General features: G+C 38.1%; 1 long non-coding RNA gene across 4 annotated transcripts; it reads right to left on the bottom strand.

Moving 5' to 3' along the window:
• Positions 1-660: 660 nt before the first annotated feature.
• On the bottom strand, positions 661-11,983 carry LOC104233964 (uncharacterized). Of its 4 annotated transcripts, none has more exons than XR_712801.2 (3): positions 2,899-11,978; positions 2,228-2,294; positions 661-1,231 (listed from the first exon to the last, which is right to left on the bottom strand). It is a non-coding gene; the product is annotated as an uncharacterized lncRNA (long non-coding RNA). The 4 variants fall into 4 exon arrangements; XR_712804.2 differs by lacking the exon at positions 661-1,231 and having other exon boundaries at positions 2,068-2,294; positions 2,899-3,404; positions 3,515-11,978; XR_712803.2 differs by lacking the exon at positions 661-1,231 and having other exon boundaries at positions 2,068-2,294; positions 2,899-8,767; positions 8,862-11,978.
• Positions 11,984-13,135: the final 1,152 nt, after the last annotated feature.

Here is a 13,135-nt window from a genome sequence, read left to right as displayed (position 1 = left end):
AGCAACCAATCTACAATAATGCAGATCTTAACCCAAATCCTTTTGGGTTGAAGTTTAGAGAATCGAGCACCTTAATTTATACGACAAGTTATATGATAGTCTAAATTTTTTAATTTCGTTAGTGATATGATATCAGTGTAGTGATTGTCTTATACCACCTTATTAATAATCGAATTTATATTCTATGAATAGAAGATATAATTGTAGATATATGGGAAGCTATGCATTACAAAACCAGTAAATTTAGAAAGCAAACAATACATTATGGAAATGTTTCCTCAATTAGCTACGCACCAATACAGACTACTATTTTGTATTATGGAAAATGTTTCCCGAAAATATTTTAGAACTCGGGAAAGCAGAACAATAAATTAGAAAATGCTTTTACAATGTTGAATTTAAAAAAAATGTCTTTTTTTACATCTCCCGAGGGTCTCCTGGAAACAGCCTCTCTATCCTTCGGGGTAGGGGTAAGGTCTGCGTACATATTACCCTCCCCAGACCCCACTTGTGGGATTATACTGAGTCGTTGTTGTTGTTCTTTTTTACATCTCCTACTTATAAAAGATAGATCTCCCATGTGTAAAAGAAAATCTCCCATATATAAAATAAAAAAAAAATAAAAAAAATGGGATCATAAAACTAAATGCAAGTTTGTAATGGACCACAAAACCAATTGCCCCAGTTTCACACTTCGATTCAAATATTTAAAAATATTACTATCATTGAGGCAGAATTATGAAGTGTGCCTAACCTCACATGGTAGATCGTGCTCTTACACTAGACCAAAGCATATTTATAAAAACAACCGAGAAATTTCTTGCCCCTTCAAGAAAATAATATAAATATGAGCAATATCTATAGCCACTTCTTGGGGTGCAACCCTTACCCAGACCTTGCGTGAACATGGGATGTCTTATGTACCAGACTGCCATAAGGTATGGAAAAGTGTGAAGAAAATTGCAACTCTCTTAGCAATCTTGAAAACAAGCAAAAAATTGGGTTCCCGCCAAGAAAAAAAGTGCAACACCAATAAATCCACGAGATATTATTTGTAAAAGCTCTTCTGCATGTCCATGGAGTTTTGAAAAATCCAAACATCTCAAAGATAGAGGTAGGAATTTCTCGAACGAACCGTACTCCTTCGTATATATCAGGAGTCCATTGATGAGAAGGGGCTGGGGAAAGCTTGAACCCAATCACATAGACGGTTAAAAAAGGGGAAAACAACCTAATTACAGAAGAAGCATGTTAGACTGAGCATAAACTATCAGCAACAAATAGCTTAGAAAAGACAGGTATTTCTCACCAATAGTACCTGGGAAACTCTAATCCACCAAGGCTTAAAAATATAAGAAGAAATCATTTGGCGTCATTTTTTCTGTTTCAGCTGGGGTTTACCCTAGTCTCTAAGGTTTATACCCACTTTATTTATAACTAGGCCACGCCCTTCGATGTTCATGTAAGATCTCTTGTTTTCTTTTCTTTTGATAAGCATTATATCTCTTGTTATCTACAACATAACAAACTATGAGACAGCATTATATCTCTTGTTATCTACAACATAACAAACTATGAGACAATTCATCAAGAAAAAAGAAACCCGAGGATAACACGAAGCAGCATCAAGAACCTGATTAAATAAAGCAGAAAATACACCTAGGAAAACAATTTTTTTTAGACAAGTAGTCGTGTTAACAAAAAGCTAAAAAAGAATCTAATCCATCAGTCACTATGACAAAAAGCTTCATTTGGATGTTAATCCATAGCTTACTTGAATTACTCATCATTTAGGATATTCTTATGCACAGAATAAACAAAATTAATTGAAGGAAAAGAGCAATGTTTACGACTTCCCTCTTGGTCAATCACAAAGTGCATGTGAACTTCTGCAATGAACCCATGTACACAAACAATAAATCACATTTCCCCATTATATTGCTATTTTAGTTGAATAGTTGACAGATAGATTATATTTGTATGTGTATGTTAGAGCCTCATGATAGCTTACATCTTTACCCCTCCTCCAGTAACAACTCGAACTCGTCATAGGCCAACAGTGAAAAATGAAAAACATTGTCTTTTAATAGAAATGCAAGTCGGGAATGCGACACCCCTTTCAATCTTTCTCCATATTCTTGTACAAAATTCAAGTTTGCTTAATGTCATAACCCATAAAAGGAAACAAGTGGTATACGATCTCAAAAAAAATAAAATAGTGGCTTACAAAAGTTACTAACAGATGCAAAATTTAGCTTTTGACTTGTATTCTGAGAGCAGCAACTGCAGAGTTCCTGCATAAATTGATTCAGTAGTATTACATTATTTTCAAAGTTCAGTATATTACAGTTCAAAGTACAGGCAATGATGACGAAATTATGGAATTCAACAAGGTTAAATCCAATAAAAAATCTCAGCAACAAAGTTAACTCAAACATAGACGTCAGTATTGACAGGCCCAAATTTCTAGACAGAAGGAAACAAATTAACCATATCAAAGAGGCAACATTGTGATTCTTTATGGAGAGTTCAAAAACAGAGAAAATAAGGTTAAAGTATCGGAAAGTATATCTTTAGCAATGATGCCTATGATTCTAGACAAAGAGAAAAACATTAAGACACACCCATCTCAGAGCATTCACATTCGCATTCATTACAAAGTTAAAAAACAGGGAAAACTAGGACTAAGTATCAAAAAGGAACATATTTATCAACAAAGAAATTCAAAAATAGACGTTATCATTTGCATTCCTAGAATTCTCGTCAAAAGAAAACATTTTTCGCACTCATATCGATGAAGCAACATAGAAATTCATTACAAAGAGTTAAAAAAGGACAAAATAGAATAAGGTATCAAATAGTTCATCTTTAGAAAAATATAGTAACTCAAATATAGACCTTAGAGTTCACATCTAGCTGCAAGCATCAGTTACTCTTGAGAGAGATAGAAGAAAAGCCAAAAAGATGGAATTGTTTCAAATATCTCAAAGACCCATCTGAGCTGCCACGCCGTGATACAGATTTTTTCAGCTCATTAGAAAGATATATCGGATTCATCTTCCAAAGAAGAACAAGATCTTCATAGCCTCATTGCACATAAAATGAAGCGGAGGGAGTTACTAGAAAAGGAAAAGAGGGAGGTCAACTGAAATTTCACCAAAAGGGTGGTTTTGCAATTGGAAATTTTTCATTTGAGAGATCTGCAGCAGAAAAAGACGGGCAAAACCACCCATAGAAACTCCCCACAGCTCTCTGCTTTCACCACAGCCTCAGACTTCAACTAATGAGATTACCACCATTTTCGTGTTTCCTTTTTGAAGATCAGATCTGTGTTATAACTCAGGCAAAAAGAGTCCGACGCCGCCATGGCTGCAAATACCACCAAGGGAAACCTGAAGAATGCCCTGCCAAAGTACGGGTCAGATAATCTCAAATGCCTGATTAATAAGCTCAGAATGGAATGAAATAATCACAAAATCATCATCGCCACTTTCAAGCCGTCGATCATACTCACCACGACTGGCATAACTTGTCTCTAAACCAAATAGACTAATAACAGCTTGTTTGGATGGTTGTTACCATTGTATTGTATTATTATTTCAGATAGGCAGAATACATAGATAGCCCCTTAAACTTGTCATGAATTGTCATTGAGACACTTCAACTAGACAGATGCAAAAAGAGATCCGATGACAACATGGCTGCATAAACCACCAGAAATCTGGGGGCATGCCCTGCCAAGATACGGTCCGGATAATCTCAAATTCTAATTTTTAGTTGTGGCAGAAGCTCGCAGGTTCGATATATCCAAACAATGAATCATGGAAAAGATTCTGTTTTGGTACTTTCAAGCAAATGCGACTCAGATGTGTGTTATGATAAGGCAAAAGAGAAACCAACAATCCCATTGCTGCAAAACAACAGTTGCATGTGTGAGAAGATTCAAAACTCTCCAGGCAGGCCATCCCGGGTTGCCACGCCAAGATACGGGTTGGCTCATCTCAATGCCCAAATCGGTTAGCCGAGACATTATCACTGCCACTTTATGACCTTCCATCAATACCGTAAAAGAACACAGAGAAAAGACAGAGATGTCAGTATGCAACAACAACAACAACAACAATAAACCAGTATAATCTCACGAGTGGGTCTGGGGAGGACAGCGAGTACACAGCCTTACTCTACCTTGTAGGGCAAAGAGGCTGTTTCCAAACAGAGATGTCAGTATATATAATTAAATCATTTCTGCTGCTTCTGCTTTTGTCATAAAGACATAAACAAGGGCTGTTGGTTCTTTTTTTAAAAAAAAAAAATAATGGAGGAAAAATCAATGGCGAAACAGAGAGGGGCAACCACCCTTTCAAAGAAAACCCCAAACTCTCTGTTTTTGCCTCATTTCTTTAATTCTTCTGGGCTAACCTTTTCCCTTCTCATAATTGCATACTTGTGAGGTCTCAAAAATTAAGGGTTAGTTTCTTAAAGCTGATTTTGGAAGCAAGGCCAAACAGGCTATTACATGGGCCTTTTCCTGAGGGCTCAGGTTTGCTGTATTTTTGGTCAAAGCAAATGAGAAGGCGACACTGCCATAGCTGCAGACACCAGTTTGCTAGACAAAAGCCGTACTGGGTCGCCCTGCCAAGATACGGGTCGGATATTTTCTCAATGCCATGAATTGAACATAGCCCAGAAACGAAAAGCAAAAATCACAGCCCCTATATATACATCAGTATTCAGTAGCAGCAACACAGAGAGGAGAAAGAGGAAGAGGAAGAGCAATATAATAAGGGTCTGATTGGATGATGAATTTTTTTTCTTTTGGGTTTAATTCAAAGGACTGTTGATTTACAATGGAGAAATCGTAGGGAATAACAGAGAGAAGCAACCATCCTTTTACAGAAAATCCCAATCTCTCTGTTGCCTCATTCTTCTCCTTTTCCCAGACACAAACCCAAAAAGCTTGGAACAAAGACCGTCATGGCTGCAAGCATCAGTTAGTCTTATGAGAAAGGGAAAAAAACACACAAAAATGGATTCTTCTGCAATATCTCAAAGACCCATCTGAGCTGCCATGCCAAGATTACAAATTTTTCCCAGCTCAATAGATTTGTAAGTCCGATTCATCTTCCACAGAAGAATAAAATCTTCATAGCCTCATTCAGGGTAGATCGGTGCACTAAGCTCCCACTATGCGCGGGGTCCGCCGGTCCGGTGATGGACCAGACCACAAGGGTCTATTGTACGCAGTCTTACCCTGCATTTTTTAAACGGTTTGAACCCGTGATCTCCTGGTCACATGCCAGCAACTTTACCGGCCACGCCAAGGCTCCTATTCCTTCATAGCCTCATTGCATCACATAAATTGGAAGGGAGGGAGTAATAAGTATTTTCACCAAAAGGGTGGTTTTAAAAACAGGCATTTGAGCGATCATCGGCGGCGGACAATTACCGAGGGGCAAAACCACCCAATGAAACTTCCTACAGCTCTCTGCCTTGACCGCAGCCTCGAACTAACAAATGAGTTTTTTTGTTATTTTCCTGTTAATCCAAGGGCAGCCTGGTGCACAAGACAACCCACGTTCACGAGGGTCCAGGGAGTCGCCACACTCAAGGAGTATGATGTAGACAGATACCCTAATGCAAGCATCAATAGCTATGAAAGCTTTCAGCTCGAACTCGTGACCGATAGGTCACACGAGGAGAACTTACAAGTTACTCCAAGACTCTCCTTCCTATTTCCTGTTAATCCAAATCAAAGAAAAGATTATCTTTTTTTTCTTTTCTTGCAAATGGGGCACAGATATGTTACTCCAAGACTCCCGTTCCTATTTTCCTGTTAATCCAAATCATAGAAAAGATTATCTTTTTTTCTTTTCTTGCAAATGAGGCTCGGATATGTTATGACAAGGCAAAGAGAAGCCAGCTATGCCATGGCTGCAAAACACCAGTTGCAAGTGAGACAGAAATCTCAATCACAGGCCACACCGGGTTGGCACGCCAAGATACGGGTCCATTCATCTCTATACCCAAATAAGTTAGCCCAGATACAAGAAACATCATCATCACTGCCTCTTATGTAACTTCCATCAGCAACATAAACACACACACACACACAAAAGTAAACACAGATTTCACTGGAAAAAAGTTACTTTTTTCAGGAATTTTAAAATTCTTATGTCCAAACATTGTCTGCTTCTTCTTTTGTCATAAACAAGGGCTGTTGTCTTTTTAAATGGAGGAAAATCAACGGCGGAACAGAGAGGGGCAACCACCCTTCAAATGAAAATCCCAATACTCTCTGTTTTGCCTCATTTCTTTCTGGGCTAATCTTTTTGCATATTTAGGGGAAATTCTCATGGATTTTTCACCTGAGAATTTCAACATTCAACGGAAAAGAGCCTGTAAGTTTGCACTTAAGAAAATAACCTTCCAATTGAGGCTCAGATCTGTAATATTAAAGCTAGGGCAAGAGATTGGAGACACCACCATGGCTGCAAATACCGGTTGCAAGTCGTCACCGTCCCGGTCGCCCCGCCAAGATACGGGTCCAATTGTTCTCTTCCCTAATCGATTTGTTCAGAGACAGAAGAAAAAATATCATCACAGACTCATATTTTTGCTACAATTAATATTATTATTATTGATTCGCTTTTTGGGAGTGAGGATTTGGAGATAGAGTAGAGGGGTCGTTTGGATACAGTTTACCGCATTAGGGCCTTTTTTGGCAAAAATGAAATCACAGGTATTGTAGAGAGGAGCAACTGCCTTTGAGCTTCCCTCTACTCTCTGCAACCCTCATTCTTTGTCTCTAAACCAAATAGACTAATAACATCTTGTATTGTATACTTATTGTTATTTCAGATAGGCAGAATACATAGATAGCCCCTCAAACTTGTCATGAATTGTCATTGAGACACTTCAACTCGACAGATGCAAAAAGAGATCCAAAGACGCCATGGCTGCATAAACCAACAGAAATCTGGGGGCATGCTCCGCCAAGATACGGTCCGGATAATCTCAAATTCTAATTTTTACAACTCTATCGGAAACAACATCTCTATCTTCACAAGAGTAGGGTTAAGGTCTGCACACACACTACCCTTCCCAGTCTCCACTTGTGGGATTTCACTGGGTATATTGTTGTTGTTGTAATAGAAAGATATCTAATTCATATTCCACAGAAAAACAAAATCTTCATAGCCTCATCGCACATAAAATAAAACCGAGAGAGTAACAAGAAAAGGAAACTAGCAAGGTCATATGTATTTTCACCAAAAAGGTGGTTTCGTAGTTGTAAAAGTTTTTCATTGGAGCGATCATTGGCAGCGCAGAATGACAGAGGGGCAAAACCACCCATTGAAAACCCCCACAGCTCTCTGCTTTCACCGCAGCCTCAGACTTAAACTAAACTAATGAGATTTGCAAAAAACTTGCGCAACAAAATATAAATAGTGACCTCAGATTCCTATTTGTGCAAATCACCCCTGCTTTGGTCCAACCGGGTAGATCTGATTATGGTTTTGAGGCTCAGATCTGTGTTATAAGTCAAGCAAAAGGAGATCCGACGGCGCCATGGCTGCAAAAAACCACCAGAAATCTGGGGGCAAGCCCTGCCAAGATACGCGTCAAAATCATCTCAAATGCCCAATTGATAAGCTCAGAAGGGAATAGAATATTGACAAAAAATCATCATCGCCTCTTTCAAGCAGTCAATCATACTAACCAACACTGGCTACAAGTTAAATACTTTGAAAAAACTGGATATACCTTAAATAGCAAGGTGAAAACTGGCCATTCCATGAAATTTTTACAGGGTTGTTGGGATTGTTACAGTAATGGAGAAATCATGGGCTAATACAAAGAGAGGCAACCACCCTTTCAACAGAAAATCCTAAACTCTCTGAAGCCTCATTCTCGTTCTCCTGAGCTTTTGTTTTGTTACATCTCCATAACAGTTCTTTCTACTACCCTGACAGCTGTAAATATAAATCATTTCTTGTATATACTATCTTTCTTTCATTAGGAATTAGGAGTGAGTCATTAGTGAAAGCTTTCGGGTAACCTCAGATTAATGAGGCAAAACCAAGGAGAAGAGCGAAAACCAAAAATTCTTGTACATATTTCGCTTTCTTTCTTTAGGAATTAGGAGTGAGTCATTAGTGAAAGCTTCCGGGGTCAGCTCAGATTAATGGGGTAAAACCAAGGAGAAGAGCGAAAACACTCAAAAGTAAAAATGCTCAGATTCGCCTTTCCTCGGACAAAAACCAAAAATGCTTTGGTAAAACCACCATGGCTGCAAGCATCAGTTAGCCTTAAGAGACACGGAAGAAGCACCAAAGAAATGGAACATTTTCCAATATCTCACAGACTCATCTGAGCTGCCATGCCAAGTTACAGTTTTTTCCCAGCCCAATAGAAATATATGTCTTGATTCATCTTTCACAGAAGAACAAAATCTTCATTGCATCGTTGCATCACATAAAATGAAACAGGAGTGACAAGAAAGGAAAATAGAGAGGTTATATGTATTTTTACCAAAAGGCTGGTTTTGGAATCGGAAAATATTTTCACTCGAGTGATCATCAGCATCAGAGAATGACAGAAAGGGGCAAAACCACTAATTGAAACTCCCCACAGCCCTCTGCTTTCACAACAGCCTCAGACTTAAACTAATGAGATCTTTGCTATTTTCATATGAGGCTCATGTCTCACTATGATCAGGCATTGAGTTTCTCAAAACTGCCATGGCTGCAATCTCCTCCAGATTGCCCTGCCAAGATACGAGTTTAAGGACATCTCAATGCAAATCAATAACGCCATTGGCAAGAGTCATATCATCACTGCCTCAAAATGTTCACTTTTACCTTTATCTTTAGTATGATCCTCGTTGTTTGGGTGTTAATGCAGCCACATAGCAGCGAGAACAAAAGAATGGTAGCAGCAACAGAAACAGCAACAACAACAGCAGATCAACAACAACATGCATCTCTCGAAGCTAGATTTACAGAAAGAACTAAGCACTGTTAATTGCTTCCAGCAAGAAATCATGAGCTTACCAGCAAAACTGAACGAATGAATAAATAAATAAATCATATTTCTCACTGATGTCTCATTCTATGACTCTCTCTGTTTGGCCATTGAGGGCTCAGATTTACTGTTTTGATCAAAGTAATAGAGAAGGCGATGTCGCCATGGCTGCAGACCAGCTTGCTATACGACAGACATACTGGGTCGCATTGCCAAGATACGGGTCAGGTATCTTCTCAATGCCATGACTGAACATAGCCCAGAAAGTAAAGCAATCTTCATAGCGCCTTTACAACATCAGTAGCAGCAGCACAAAAAGAAGAGGAAGAGGAAGAGGAAGAGCAACATAATAGTGTGTGTTTAGATTAAGGATTTCATTTTTTTCTTTTTTCTTGTTTATTTGAAAGGGCTGTTGTTTTTGGTTATAAATGGAAAAATCATGGGCATAGTGGAGAGGGGCAACCACCCTTTACAGAAAATCCCAGTCTCTCTGATGCCTCATTCTTCTATATTTCTAGGCTATGCTCAACTGATACTGAAACAAGATGGTGATACATTAGGACTGCAAGATGCTTTGCAACTTGTAGCAGAAAATTGTCGGTTTGACATACCCCAACATTGGATCATGGAAAAGACTCTGTTTATTTTCTGAAAAGCAAATGGGGCTCAGATGTGTGTTTTGGTAAGACAAAGAGAAGCCAGCTACACCATGGCTGCAAACAATCGATTGCATGTGAAAGAGTAGCCTCAAATCACAGCCCATGCCAAGCCAAGAAAAGGGTCAAATTGTCTCTATGCCCTAATGATTTATAGCACAAATAAACAAGTACAATAACTGCCTCTTTCAGAATGTTGACTCTTTCATTCATTTCATGTAAGTGTGGAAGTTTTGGACTAAGCTCATACTAAGAATCCAGTAATGCCTATCGCAAAGGCGCCAGATGTATGCTTTCTTGGTTTTCTTTGAGGAAAGAGGGCTGTTGGTTTTATTAAAGAAGAAATCATAGGACAAAACAGAGGGGGCAACCACCCTCCTAGAACTCCCTCTTACCCCTGTTTGCCTCATTCTTCCTTCTGGCAAAGTAGAGATGATAATAACAAAGATTTTGAGGCTCAGATCTGTACTCCATCTCATGCACCGCCATTGCTACAAATCCCATTATCGGGCTGCCGCGCCAAGATACGGCCTATCAACTCCTGATTCCATGAAGCTCGGGAAAAAATCAATCACCACAGCCCCGTTATAGACCTTCCCTTGAACTTAAGGGACCATTGAGGTCTTTTTTATCACCTCATTTTAATTTCTTCTCCATAATTTTTTTGTGTAGCTTTTCAAGGTAACAATACAATACAATGAGAACAACCATCCAAACAGGGTGTTAGTGTACAGACAGATAAATGCATATCCAACTGGATTGGTCATTCCACCATCACTCGATTATAGAGGGTTGGAGCCCTCTTGATGCGATGATAAAATGGCTAGTATTCAAGGCTAGTCCCAAGAAACCAAGCTAAATGGCTATCCCAATAAGAAGATGAAGCCTGATCAGGCCAAAAATGAAAGCAATCGAAGGAAGGGGTAGAGCATGTTCTATTTTTCCGAATCTTAAAAGATGAAAATAGAGCAGATTCAGGATTTGAACTTTATTTCTACAACCCATTTTGAGTTCCTGGGTTTGCAATCTAATAGTTGTGGCAGAAGGCCACAGGTTCGACATATCCCAACATCGAATCATGGAAAAGATTCTATTTTTTGTACTTTCAAGCAAATGGGGTTCAGATGTGTGTTATGATAAGGCAAAAGAGAAACCAACAACGCCATGGCTGCGAAACACCGGTTGCATGTGTGAGAGAAGATTCAAAACTCTCAATCACAGGCCATACCGGGTTGCCACACCAAGATACGGGTCGGCTCATCTCAATGCCCAAATCGGTTAGCCGGGATATAGAAACATCATCATCACTGCCTCTTTATGTACCTTCCATCAACACGGTAAAATAGCACACATAGGAAAAACAGAAATGTTAGTATACAACAACAACTACTAAAGGGCACCCGGTGCAGTAAGCTAGCGCTATGCGCGGGTCCGGAAAGGGCCGGACCACAAGGGTCTATCCTACGTAGCCTTACACTATTTCTGCAAGATCTCGAACCGTAAACTCTTGATCACATGGCATCTAACTTTACCAGTTAAGTCAAGGCTCGAACAGAAATGCTAGCATATATAACTTAAATCATTTCTGTTGCTTCTGCTTTTGTCATAAAGACATAAAAAGGGCTGTTGGTACTTTTTTTCTCTTTTTTTTTTAATAATGGAGGAAAATCAATGGTGAAACAGAGAGGGGCAACCACCCTAACAAAGAAAATCCCAAACTCTCTATTTTTGCCTCATTTCTTTAAATTCTTCTGGGCTAACCTTTACCCTTTTCATAATTGCAGACTTGTGAGGTCTCAAAAAATAAGGGTTAGTTTCTTCAATCTAATAAGCTGATTTTAGCCAAACAGGCTATTACACGGACCTGTTCGTGAGGGCTCAGATTTGCTGTATTTTTTGTCAAAGCAAAAGAGAAGGCGACGCCGCCATGGCTGCAAACACCAGTTAGCTATACAAGAGCCATACCGGGTTGCCCCGCCAAGATACGGGTCGGATATTTTCTCAATGCCATGAATTGAACATAGCCAGAAATGGAAAAAGCAATCATCACAGCCCCGTTACAACATCAGTATTCAGTAGCAGCAGCACAAAGCAGAGGAGGAAAAGGAATATATATTAGGGGTGTGTTTGGATGATTTTTTTTGTTTGTTTTTTTGGTTTAATTGAAAGGGCTGTTGATTTTTAATGGAGAAATCACAGGTATAACAGAGAGGGGCAACCACCCTTTTCATAGAAAATCCCAATCTCTCTGTTGCCTCATTCTTCTTCATTTCTAAGGCTATGCTCAAAGCTATTTTCTGGTTGAAGCGTCAGCATAAATAGGGCAAAACTTTTGGGGGACGTGGAATCAAGGGCATATTGGTCAATGGATATAGAGTTTTAGCAGGGTATATGGATCGGGTTGGTTCGAGTTTTTCAATAATCAAACCAAATCAATTGTCTCGGATTGTTAAATCTATAAACCAACCAAACCAACAAAAGTCGAGTTTTTCAATCTCGATTTTTTCGGGGTTTTCGGGGGTTTTTTCGACAAAATCTTTATAGCATAAAATTTATATTTTGTGCGCTAATATTTCTTAGGTCCTAGTAGGATAAAACTATATAAGATGGTACCCAATAAAATAATAAAAATAATGTGAAATGAGTCATGATTATACTAAAATAGTCAACAAATCACATAAAATAAATATTGCTAATTAATAAGCCACAATAAAAATAAATATAATGTAAAATTACTAAATCATGTTAAAATAAGTACGACTAATAAGTAGTAAGTACTAAATAATATTAAAAGTAAGTTATGTATTTTCACTATCTAAAGTAATGAAAAACTAAAAAAAAAATATCCAATACTATTGTCATTCCTAGTATTGAATTAAATTTTTTTTGTTAACATTTTTATTGATTTGATTTTGCTTTGGAATTTATTTGAGTCACTAAGTTGTATGAGCTATAAATCATATTTGACCATTCAAAAGTTCTAAATTAAAGTTTGAAATAATACATTAAAAGAGAGAATTATGAAAAAGGTTAAAAAAATATTTATAAATTACATTACAATACTTATTTTTATGTATAAAATATTTTAAAACTTGTATACATGTAATGTCGGGTTGGTTTGGTTTCGGTTTGGCTTTTTTTAGTTAAAACCAAACCAAATCAAACCAATTATGGTCGGATTTTTTTTCTAACACTAAACCAAATCAAACCAAATCATAGTCGGATTTTTTTTTCTCGGTTTAACTCGAATTATTGGGTTGATGTGGTTTTTCGGTTTCCTGTGTACACCCCTAGTTTTTAGGAATACATACTTGTAAAATTCTTATTTGTATGAAGTACTAGAGTATTGAAACGGTTAAATTAATATATTCAAGCTAATATGGGAAAGAATAGAGGTTAAAGGAGAAAACAAGTATTCAAATTTATCAAGATGACATAACTGTGTGGCTAATGAT

This window comes from Nicotiana sylvestris, chromosome 11 (genome assembly GCF_000393655.2).
Source record: "Nicotiana sylvestris chromosome 11, ASM39365v2, whole genome shotgun sequence".
NCBI classification, from domain to species: domain Eukaryota; kingdom Viridiplantae; phylum Streptophyta; class Magnoliopsida; order Solanales; family Solanaceae; genus Nicotiana; species Nicotiana sylvestris.
Note: the sequence above shows the minus strand (reverse complement) of the source record. Positions and strands in the feature narration are given on the sequence as shown.